Source organism: Schistocerca gregaria, chromosome 5, assembly GCF_023897955.1.
Source record: "Schistocerca gregaria isolate iqSchGreg1 chromosome 5, iqSchGreg1.2, whole genome shotgun sequence".
Taxonomy (NCBI): domain Eukaryota; kingdom Metazoa; phylum Arthropoda; class Insecta; order Orthoptera; family Acrididae; genus Schistocerca; species Schistocerca gregaria.
In genome coordinates, this window is record NC_064924.1 from 471,734,780 (window position 1) to 471,747,795 (window position 13,016).

General features: G+C 39.5%; 1 long non-coding RNA gene across 1 annotated transcript in view; it reads right to left on the reverse strand.

The window, feature by feature from the left end:
- LOC126272097 (uncharacterized) overlaps window positions 1-6,777 on the reverse strand; it is a 51,099-nt gene extending 44,322 nt beyond the window's left edge. Inside the window, exon 1 of the long non-coding RNA XR_007549178.1 lies at window positions 6,543-6,777. This is a non-coding gene — a long non-coding RNA (uncharacterized LOC126272097). The remainder of the gene's footprint in view (window positions 1-6,542) is intronic.
- Window positions 6,778-13,016: the final 6,239 nt, after the last annotated feature.

The following is a 13,016-nucleotide window of genomic DNA, read 5'->3' on the forward strand; positions in this document are numbered from 1 at the left end:
TTTCAGACTTCTCCAGTGGAAAATGTACGTCATTCCCAAAAAGAGACCATGTCGCTACGTATGTTGGCACCTTTAGCAGGAAGCACAAACTGATTTACTGCTGCGCGCGGCGTAGAGACTTACAGCAGCAAGCTTCGCAAGTAACCTTTAGAATATTTTGTTTGGAAACATTGTGCAGTGCACAAAACATTAATGGAGAAACCAAAAAGGTTATCTTTTATAGTCATCACTCTAGAATCTGGGTCTGTAGGTAATTTAAAGGTGAACGTATAGCCTTTTCAGATACGGTGCAGGTAAACGGTGGAAAATAAGTTGGCAACACTGGTGAGCAGTGAATCTTCTAGTTTCAGCACGGAGCGATAGCACACAGGTAAGTTGCGGTTAAGTAGGAAGAATCTGCTAGAAATCATAATTAAAGTGTTACGTCAGTTAGTGCGAGACAAGCATTAGAGTTACTGCTATTTCGTGAGGTTAGTTATCAGTATTAGGGTTGAAATGGTACCGCGTTTGTGAATCAGTAACTTTCGTGGTGGAACGTATTCGAAGTAGCAGGTAAGTGAATATGCTTCGAATATCAGTGATTACTTGTTTCATTAATGTGGAAGTGCAACGTTGCAACGGTTACTTCAATATCAATGCGAAAGAAGCTTTAACTGGTAACACAATACAGGACGAATTTAATCATTTTTCGCGAAGTGTCTTGCGTGCTAAAGGGACAAACAGTAATTTCACTTCTACACTTATTTCAAAGTGACTTTCCATTTTTGGACTGAAAATATTTATCCGAAAAAGACACGTTTCCTATTAGGCACTACGCCAGCTTTATTTCGTAACCAATCGTTTTCTATATAAGCCTCCCCTACTCTAGTCACATAATCCGACTGGTTCAAAAATTATTCAAACAACCGGAAGACAGGCCCTTTACAGAACATTCATAGTTTAAAAAATTAAAAGTTCACAACTAGAATTTTCGAGACCTGTTCATTACAAATACTAAGACGAGAACAATATCACTATTAGCTAGGAAAATTATTGAAGGGTTAATGTGAGATTTCTATTTCTGGTCGTCTCTGCACACTAATATGCATCCGAGTAAATTAAGTGATAGAAACGAGCGACGCAAGACAGCTTTGGAGTGGAGGGCTGAGCGAAGTAAACATACGAAGGCAGCAGCGTTCATAATTCTCACCGTCCTTTATTGGTCTAACATTTCAATGACTGAAAATTTAAATCAACCCCAGTGACAAAATTCGGTGAGATAAGACCAACCAATTCTAAATAAGTAAATAAAATTCATATGGCTGAAAATTCTGAAGCAACTACAGTACAAAACAGACTAACCCATGTACAGAAGTAATTAATAAGACACAGAAACAGCAGTGTTAAATAATTTCGGCGCAAAAAGTCAGATAGCAATTGCAGAATAATTACCCTTGTGGAAATAGAACATATTCGCCTAAATGGAGATAATAGTAAGACGCAAACTTCCTTTAAACAGTAATGATCTTAAATTTTGGACATTCAACCAACAAGAATATAAGAGATATTAGGATATCCGGCAGAAAACCACACTCAAGGTGTGGCCAAACGCTTCGACAGCAGAACGATCCTCTGGCACTGCCCCACGAGTGTTCCCAACATGAAACGAGGCAGCTATCGTACCAGGGGGAGTAAAATTATCGTAAATGGACCAAATTTAACCAAAATTATCTTGTCAGCATAATAACAGTAACACATAATACCAGTGTCAAATATTCGTGTGTATACTTTATAGCCTGTATCTTGTAAAATATACTACTGTTTTCAAATCAACACATTCTTTAGAGCTAAAATTAACGTTTTTTTGCATGATAAAACCGTTCCATGGAAAGTCGGCGTCCACTCTCCCATTCCGACCACTGCCAGCGACGTAACAATTGACAATAGTCCTCGACGTAACTTTTCTATTCTATTCCTTGCTACTGAGTACATATTTCCAGATGATCGTTTGGAAAAAGCGTTTTCACGAGTTAATGTTAGTTCAATGTAAATATAAATGTTAGTTGGTCGGTGCGAGTCATACGCATGATGTAGATTGGCAGCGCCGAGCCTAGAATACATTAGCATTTGCTCTCACACGTTTCCCCAAACGCAGCGACTAATATTAGACGTGACCACTTTACCTAGAGTCTTCGGTTACAGTGAAAGACGAGATGGAAAGTAAACATCGGCAAGAGGCTTGGCACATGGAGGGAAGAATTCTATCCGCCTTCAGAACAAATTCTGTTCCACGTCGCACTGGACATTTTCTGTGTTCTGAGCCCTGAAGTTTGAAGAAATTGAGCAACTATTTTATTTTAAAAGCTTTACTCATTTTCTTCAAATGTTACATCCAGAAGATACAAATATTTATAGGTACAACATAAGCTACGAAGCTTGGTAACAATAGGAACATTACAGAATAAACATTTTTCTTTGATGTACCAGTCATTCTTATTACGACATAGTCTCGCTTATTTCATAACTTAAAAGCCGTTACAATTAAAATGTTATTAAATTCTTCCACATCTATGCTACCGAACAAAATGTGTATTTTATTGAAGCTGCGTTGAACTAGTTCTCTTTCTGCACGAGTATTAGGTTCATCAGATTATTCGTTCTCAAGGCTCGTAAGCTGTTCAATTCGTGTTTGTCTTTCACTGGTTTGGGTAAGAGTTCACTGTTCACAACAAATTCACTATGTTATTTCTTGTTTTCGTTTTTGTTAAACTGATTAGGCTAAATACACGTTCACAATCAGCATTGGGCTGCAGAAATGAAATAGCGTCCGACAAATTTAGACCAATTTTTAGGTATCTCTTCGTCATCGTCTTCGAAAGCCTTCAATTTCGACTAAAAAATATCCACTGAACTTTTTATTTCATTACTTACCGGAAGCTCAAACGATTGTAAATAGCGCCACTCATCTACGGAGTGTTCAAGAAGTCTCTCCGCAGTACCGTATGATTGTCAGCCGCGCGTGTCGTATGTTTGTTCGCCTGCCTGAGTTTTTCAATGAAACAAACGCATAAAGATACTGCAGTGGTATTCTGTACCCATTCATACGGGAACTTGTGTTAAGTGAAATACTGGACGGTTATTTTCAACAAGATGGTGCAACCGCGCATACAGCTCGCGTTTCAATGTCACTGCTTGCTGATGTTTTGGGTGATAGCATAATTTCACAGGGACTTTGGCCTCCACCAGCACCAGTCCTAACACCACCTGACTTCTGGGATGCAGCGAAAGCAACTGACTATAAAAACCGTCCAAAATCGATCGATGAATTGAAAACTGCAATATCCACTTTAATTCTGTTACAGAAGAAATTTTACAGCTTGTGTTTGGAAACAGACGAATTGAATTGTTTAAGTAAAAATTTACAAGTAAAAATGAATATTCAATAAATTAATAACTTATTTCACCGAGTTTCATGTCGGGGTATTCACTGCGGCATACGGCACTCGTGGCTAACAATCACAGGGCACTGCGGAGAGACTTTTTGAATACCCCATTATTTGTTATTTGTCAGTGGAAACAACACGACGCAAGTTTTTCAACAACGACAGCTAACATGGCACGGTATCTATTGTCTTTAGTAACACTGCATTCGCAGGTTTCATATATGTCACTAGTTTAAGAACATGATTCGAAAAATTGAAGCGTTTCTCAATTTCCTTACAGCCTTCCATTAGAAATTAGACAGGTTGTTAAAATTTGATTTCATTACTGCGAATCTCAATCTAGTCTAACATTTTCCTAACTTAAACTCCAAAGTACACATTTTCCGGGCGTAAACGATGCGTCCATTATTAACCTAGTTCTAATGTTCGGTAAATATAATCCAACGTGTACGGGTGTAACAACTCTAGACAGTTTTTAGAGATTGTCATGGAGGTTCTTGAAGATAATAGATGCCCGGAAGAGTTCGTTCAGGCTCATGAATTTAAGCAGAATAAAGTCAACAAAAATTAGCAATTTAAACTTTATAGCATGGCTAATCTGAACCGACTGTCAGCATTTGGTCTGAAATACGTTCCAAGAGCATCCTACTGTTCAGTTATCCTAGAAGAAATTTTTTTAGAGATAAATAACGAGTTTGCTGGGGTAGCATTTTGAGGACGTCTTTGAGTAAAAATGTTAGGAACTTTTCAAAAATGAGCTGTTCGTAAATTCAGCGTAGACGTTTCGTGCTAGATCTTCGCAAATCCTTGGTGATTTCTTACACGCATTATTAGCGCTAAGATACAGTACCATATGCACTTTAAAATGTATATGCCAGGGCAGTTTTCGAGGAATCTGAGCTTCAGAAGTATAGTTTTCCACCACTGTACTAGCTAAGTACGATGTTCTCCCAGTAGAATTTCATTATCTTTAAAGAGTTGTCAGTATAACGATATGTTGCGCCGTAGCAAATTCCACGTCAGAATTTTGTGCAAACACTTCGAACTGACCACTCGACCCTCTTGAGCATCGAGAAACTTGTTTCACACGGTGAAAGATATAAGAAAATCCATAATTAGTATCAATAAGTGCAGCGAAACAATTGTCCCAATGGTAACCATCGTTTGCACGCCCCAATATCAGTGGATTCGTCTTCAGACGCTAAACCGACTTTTCTGCCACTTGTTTTCTCGGCGGTGGTCGTTTTTATTCCTGTAGTTGCTGTTCCTTCAGCTGCATGTCTAATTCAAAAACACGCCCAGCACTCTTCAACAGTATCGTCAGACAAATCAACTTAGTGAAAGAAGTAGTTTTCAACTAGGAAACCAGAATTTTATTTCAAGAGTGAGTTGACTTTCTGTGCTGATTTCATCAGTTATTGAGAACGAAGAAATCGTCGATTGTACTGGTACCAGACTGCGAACATGACATCGATGTCTTACCATTTTTAATCACAGTGTTCTGCTATCATTATGTTGCTCTCACAGCAGTTAGCTTTGTACTAATCCTCAGGCATCTTTCTAAGCCATTGCTTGTAATCATTTTTGAGCCAAGCATCAGATTTTTTGTTGATGTTCAAATTTTGGTGGTTTTTCAGTCAAGTGAATCAATTAGCTGATCGTCACTATCTTCGCATGAAGGCTTCATGTTTGTTTCTGCAAGGAAAATAGTGTAACGATGTATGTATATACAACACGCAGTCCGAAGGAATACATTTGAGAGATATACGTATCAATACAAAAGCAATCACGTGTTCAGTCACAAAGCTGTGCTCTCGGAATAAGCGCCACCAACCAGTCGATAAGATCGCACACTTCAAACACGTTTAACGGAACTGCAGACACTCCAATAGAAAATGTGGGAAGTGCGCAAGATTCAACAATGAAATTTATTTCTGACAATGTCATTCTCGCTCACTGATCGGTAGGCGTTTGAGCCACTGAAATGATTAAAGCGACTAATTTTCTTAAGTTATCAGCCAGTAGGGCTGTAAGGAAAAAAAAAACTTATTTAACTGTCGATCAATTTAAGATTAGTCTGTATTTTCAAATTTTTCACTACTCTAGGAATTATCGTAAACCTGGGTACGATAGTTAACATGCCCTCATTACAGAACGTACGATAATTATCGTACGGTTGTGTACACCGTGTTCCACGGTTAGCAAGGCCAGACATGTGCAGTAAGTACATCAGCATTACGGTTGAGAAAGTTCCTTGAAGATTAAAACTGTGTGCCGGCCCGAGACTCGAACTTGTGACCTTTGCCTCGAGTCTCGGGCCGGCACACAGTTTTAGTCTGCCAGGAAGTTTCATATCAGTGCACACTCTGCTGCAGAGCGAAAATTTCATTCTGGATTACGGTTGCGCATTATCGACCAATAATGACCACGATACCACAGAAAATCACACCGATACAGTTCCATGTAAGAACAAGTTATCACATGAAACGGAACAAATTAACAAGCCCGGGGAACGAATCTTACAAGCCACAGTAAAGGCAGCTGCGTAACAGAAACCTAGAGCAACTAACCCGGCTCGTAAGTCTAGCGTGAGCGCGCGAGAGGCTAGAAATAACGAACCCGCGACAGACAGACCTTCGTTAAACGCAAACGGAGCGGCCCAGGTAAACTGTACAGTTGCAAACTAGCTAACGGTTGTGCGCAACCAGTGCCGGCCGAAATATGCATCGAGTACGCCCAACCAATTCAACAAATATAGCATTTCATTTAAGACATTACAGAAATCACTGCAATGTACCCTTGCATAACATAATTGAATTATGCGAAAATGCTGCAAACCGTTACAGGGCAGCTGGATGTTTACTACAATATACTTTCATCGGGCTTTTTAAGGAATCAACGGACATTCAATCCGTCTTGCGGCACCCATAATCTCAAGTTGCTTAAAAGAAACTGTCGCGAAACTATAATTTGGACTGAACAAGAAGGACCAAGAGAACACTAAATGTTCATAGTGACGTATCTATTCCAGCGCCAAAACAGTGCCGCTAAAGCAGAAAATTCACTGCGTTGCACTGAACAAAACTAGATCGGTTGTAACCTTCAAAATAGTTTTCTTACCTGCACTCAGTTGACACAACCAGTGTCCAGCAACGCCGGGAGGACCCGAAACTATCTCCTTCCAACAGGTCCTTGTAAGCGCTCTGTTGAAAACCCAGGGTCGCGCCACACCTGCTTTCCAAGCGACTGAGATACAAGGAAGAGCTGTTCGCGCAACAGGCTTCTCACAGATTCCCACCTCAGAGCAGCGGCAAGAAGGCGAGGTGTTGTTTCAGCTGCCCACTCCAATCGTCGGCTCCGGGCCACCTCCCTGCTGCGCGAAACGGTCGGCAGATGGCGCTGCAAACCCATCAAAGCGTCCAACGGAGATACATACCACGAAGTCGAATCGATACATCGCGGCGAGACACACGGTTCACACACATCTGCAGTAGCGTATCAGTCTAAAATTATTTGAAATGTGATGTTTTACGACTCTGGTCTAGCAGCGTATGTCAGCTACGTCACGGAAGCAGAGCGATTAAATCAAATCACGCGTTATTTTACGTCCGGTTACCTTCCATTAGGAACGGGCGTGCACTCAAAGACTATGATTACTTTAAAATGATGCAGCACATCAATCAATCGCCCTTTTCTAGCAGGTTTTACACGGCAAATCTAGATTTCGGCTAGTACCTAGCCATTATCAATGCTAAAAAATACAAGAAGTACATAGTCAGGCGAGAGTATAAAAGTTTAAACTCGTGGCATAACCTATATGTGGTATACATTAGATTCATCGTCATGAGTTTTCTGTTATATTAGCAGGTCCTTTACCTATCCATTTTCATCGAACCATTGCTTCCTGCTTAAGGCTGCTGTATGCTGTACCGTCCATCATGTCATCCAGTATCTGAAATCTCTTCCTTCCTTTCCAAAATGGTTCAAATGGCTCTGAGCACTATGGGACTTAACATCTGAGGTCATCAGTCCCCTAGAACTTAGAACCACTTAAACCTAACTAACCTAAGGAGATCACACACATCCATGCCCGAGGCAGGTTTCGAACCTGCGACCGTAGCGGTCGCGCGGTTCCAGACTGACGCGCCTAGAACCGCTCGGCCACACGGGCCGGCGCTTCCTTTTCCCGTCTACATAACCTTCTAAAACTGTTTTTATCAGTCCGTCATTCTTTGTAAATATATCACCAATCCAATTTATTTTTCTTCTTTTTATTACATCTAATAACTGTCTTTTCTCTCTCACTCTTCTCGGTACCTCTTCATTTTTTACTATGTCCATCCAACTTATTCTTCCCATCCTCCGCCATGACCACATCTCAAAAGCCTCGAGCCTTTCTCTGCCCTTTTTCCTCAAAGCCCATGTTTCAGCGCCATAGAGTAGAACACTCCATACAAAATATTTTATGAGTATTTTCCTCAGTTCTCTGTCCATACTGCTACAGAAAATTCTCCCTTTCTTTTGCCGTTGCTATCCTTGTTTACATTTCTGCCCTGCACTTCCAGTCGGTATCTATCCTGCTTCTAAGATCCTTAAAATTTTGCATCCGTTCTAATATTTAACCATTGAGCATAATTTTTATTTCTTTATTTCCTTCTAGTGCCAATACTTTTGTTTTGTTTGCGTTCATTTTCATTCAACAATTTTTTCCGTTAGCTTCAATGGTGTCCAATAAACCCTGTAATTCCTTTTCCCCTGTGGCTAGAAGGACCAAGTCATCGACAAACCTCTAACGCCCTAATCTTCTTCCTCCAGTTTCAACTCCTTTGCCATCTAATGAGCACTGGTCAATCATTTTCCAAGTAAAGGTTTAAAAGGGTTGGCGTTAGACCACATCCTTGTCTTACTCCTTTTCCTAGTCCGATCCAGTTTGTACTTTCTCCTCTCACTTTAAATGAGGCTTTTTGATTAAGATATAATGAGTTTACTAGTCTTCTGTTTTTCCAGTCCCCTCTCTTCTCTCTCAATATAGTCGCCAGCTTGTAGCAAGTTACATTGTCAAATGCCGTTTTAAGATCGATGAAGCACATGTGAAGGTCTCTTTCTTTTTCAATAAACCTTTGTCACAAGATTCGTGTACTACGTACCACTATTTCATACTATCAATGCATCTTCCAGTACGTCAGTTCCCTGTTGTTTGGGCTTCTATCAAACGTATTTCAAGACTACTGTATAATTATGGTAGGCTTTGCGGAGTACACATCGATTGGTTGTATGGCGCCCTCTATATGAACTACGTCATATATTACGGCAGCTATGGTCTCTAGTAGAAGACTTCAAATTTGCATAGGAGTAACACAAAATAAAACACAAGTAAAATTATTTACGTTGCTGTCCGACTTATTTTCACATTTAACCGTAAACGCAGAATATGTAAAAAAAATCTAGATTCATTCCTTGAGTCAATTGTTTTGTTATTTTTTAAAAAACATATATATAACATTAGATTGGAAAAACATTAAAAAAACATTTGCAAAACACAAGGGAGTACATCCTATATGCTGCAAGAATTACAACTGATTTGATTAAAATTTTTTTAATCTTTTGTAGTATATTTCTCTTCATGTAGTCATCATTAACCTCTCTGCCACTTCAAACAGATTTTAATTATAAATACAATAAAACCAATTTACTGAATTGCTGTTATTATCAATATACACGCATCTAAACTAACGTGTCATAGAGAGAGTTCTGTAGGTTCAATGTTATAACCATCGTACTCGTACAGTATTATGTTATTGGGTGCTACATATTGGAACAACGACAGGAACTACTTCGTACCTCCTGGGTCAAACACTTTACCGCTTTCATGCAAGAAGGTTTCGAACAGTTCCCAAACTGCGCATTTTTAATAATATCCAGATCATTAATCAAGTCCCAGTTGACATTTTTTGATGACAAAATATCTCTAGCTTTTCTAGAAAGACAAGGAACCTTCCCAAATACTTATGCAGCAACCTCACAGTAGACGTCAAAGTTGGCAATGTAATGCTTCATTGTAAGGAAAAGAGCAGTAGTAATCGATTTCTCCGTGGTATCCCCTCTGCCCAACGCGACGTGTTCCCTAAATGCAGTTTCCAGCCTCTTTCCTACTGGGCCAAAGTAGCAGGCCCCCACACTCCGGGAAACCATTTTTATAAACTCCAGAAGCATTAAATACGTTCTTTGTATCTGCAGCATGCTGCAAAGCGCATCATAAGTTATTTTGGGTTACAAAGAACACTGACACATTGTACTTTCTAAAGACAGTTGCTATCCTTGTACTCATTTTTCCATAGTAAGGTAAACTAACAAACTTAGTATTTTCTTTAGAAGCCTTATTATTGTAAAGCGTCATCTTATTTTTGTATTTATTATCTATGCCCTTACATATACAAAATCATGTGGATAGTTATTCACTTTTGCAGTGTGCCTTGTTGTTCCCATTTCATCATCACGTTCGTCTTTCGACAACAGAATTTTGAAAGCCGATTGACAGCAAAACTGAAAAATCCCTTTTTTATATTGAACTGGGTGGTTTCAAGTAAAATCTACAATACCATCATTGCAAGTTTTTTTTTTGCAAAAGATACCAAATGTGTGCTTGCCATTTTCATTCCGAACTGATAGATCTAGAAAAGTGATAGATCTATTTGTTTCAATCTCAAATGTAAATTCTACATTTACATCCATACTCCGCAAGCCACCTGACGGTGTGTGGCGGAGGGTGCCTTGAGTACCTCTATCGGTTCTCCCTTCTATTCCAGTCTCGAATTGTTCGTGGAAAGAAGGATTGTCGGTATGCCTCTGTGTGGGCTCTAATCTCTCTGATTTTATCCTCTTGGTCTCTTCGCGAGACATACGTAGGAGGGAGCAATATACTGATTGATTCTTCGGTGAAGGTATGTCCTCGAAACTTCAACAAAAGCCCGTACCGAGCTACTGAGCGTCTCTCCTGCAGAGTCTTCCACTGGAGTTTACCTATCATCTCCGTAACGCTTTCTCGACTACTAAATGATCCTGTAACGAAGCGCGCTGCTCTCCATTGGATCTTCTCTGTCTCTTCTATCAACCCTATCTGGTACGGATCCCACACTGCTGAGCAGTATTCAAGCAGTGGGCGAACAAGCGTACTGTAACCTACTTCCTTTGTTTTCGGATTGCATTTCCTTAGGATTCTTCCAATGAATCTCAGTCAGGCATCTTCTTTACCGACGATCAACTTAATATGATCATTCCATTTTAAATCACTGCTACTGCGTACTCTCAGATAATTTATGGAATTAACTGCTTCCAGTTGCTGACCTGCTATATTGTAGCTAAATGATAAGGGATCTTTCTTTCTATGTATTCGCAGCACATTACACTTGTCTACATTGAGATTCAATTGCCATTCCATGCACCGTGCGTCAGTTCGCTGCAGATCCCCCTGCATTTCAGTACAATTTTCCATTGTTACAACCTCTCGATATACCACAGCATCATCCGCAGAAAGCCTCAGTGAACTTCCGATGTCATCCACAAGTTCATTTATGTATATTGTGAATAGCAACGGTCCTACGACACTCCCCTGCGGGGAATTGTTTGATGCAAGTTATGAGATGTGGCTACTATAGTGTTGATGACTTATCGTTACCCTTTATTAACAGCAGCCAATAAGGGATTTTCAGAAAAGAATCTGTTTTATAGATAATTGATAAATATATCAGCGAACATTCCGTGTATTGAGCTCCAGACCCGTAGACCGTCTTATTGGGAATAAATGTCTCCATTAAATTTAAAATTGTTAAATTTCAAAATTATGATAAGCAGACCAATGAATTCATCTATTTCCCTCTTAGAAAGCTTGTTTTGTTCCATTAAATTACACCGAATTACCTGAACACTGCACTGCGCTTTATCATTTGAAATTAATATTACGTGCTGGCTCTAACTGCGTGAAGACAAATAATTTTTAATTGTTCTTTCGACATTGGCATCTAAAGACAAAACCTTCTATTCTGATCTAATGAAATACGGTTTTGTGTATTGAGGTCAAGGAAAATAAATCTTAGTGTCCTTTTGTCAGCATTACAGCAAACACTGATTACCTATTTTACTTGCTGTGGCATTGTTATTAATTAAAAAGTGAACTAGAAAGAATGTGAATCAGTTTGCTATCCTTTCCGAAACAGTTCCTGTCTATCGCTTCCGGTACTTTATTAATTTTTACCCCCTGTGAACATAGCGATTTATTTGCTTCTTTCCGTTTCGTGAAAGACAAAATCTCGTCTCAGAATTAATTACGTATTTAACAAATAGGAAGTAATAAAGAAAGAAATAGCAATATTAGACTACATAGTTAAGTTGAATTCCTACTGCATTTTGAATTTAACCATTATTTCTGTTAATTAGTATAAATTTTTCAAAAGACGTCGATTCACTTCTGGATCGTTTGTAGAACAAATCCGAGGTATATTTGTCCAGGGTACACCGAGTATATCACTGCAGAAGAGAGTAGAATATTCTTTACCGTGCAATTTTCAGATACGCCTGTGACTGAGGAGAAGAAAATGCTCTCGAAGGCAATGTTTCAACATCACAAGCTAGGCTGTTTTCTCCTACTCATTTTGCATGCTTAGGCTATAACACCATACAGATCGAGATACCGCATCTTTTTGTTGGATCTCTGGAATTATTGTATCAGTTGATACTGTCCTGAACACAGTGCAGATTGTGAGTAAATTTCTTACGTGTCTCTGCATAAGACTGACTGATTCAGTAACCATATGTAGGTACAAGTCCAAAACAATCGGTCAGGATAATTTCCTTTCCTGGATCAGTGTAAGTCGTTCACTGGATGGTTGAAAGCAACAGGCGCTTATAAAAGGATCAGCTATATTTCGGGAGTAGTTTCAGTGTGTCATCAACAAAAATAGTTGAAATGGCTCTGAGCACTGTGGGACTTAACATCTGAGGTCATCAGTCCCCTAGAACTTAGAACTACTTAAACCTAACTAACCTAAGGACATCACACACATCCATGCCCGAGGCAGGATTCGAACCTACGACCGTAGCAGTCGCGCGGTTCCGGACTGAGCGCTTAGAACCGCTAGACCACCACGGCCGGCATGTGTCATCAACAGACGGGACAACAACTTATTAGTCCTTAGACAGGTGTTACCTGTCGAACGTCCACTCAAAACACACACTGTTCACACACACAACATGACCATTTTTATTCTACAGCATAACACATTGGTGTTAGTTGGAGAAACCATTACTCGCTCATTTAATTTTGTAACATTACACTGTTAGGAGCAAAGATTCCTAATACAAAATCTCTGGTTAAGCGCTAGCTCTCAAACCGAATGATGTATTCGTCTTTTCATAAGTCAAACAACTGTTTTTCCTATCTCTCTTTAACTTATTTGTAGCGTTTCTAGCTCTTCCTGTGGGCGTTAAATTACGTTTCTGGAACAATCGCGCCTGCCAGCAGTAGATGTATTCTGATGTCTCATCTGCTTAAGATCCAGGATATAAATTCACAGGTGCCAAATTTTCGTAAACATTAAA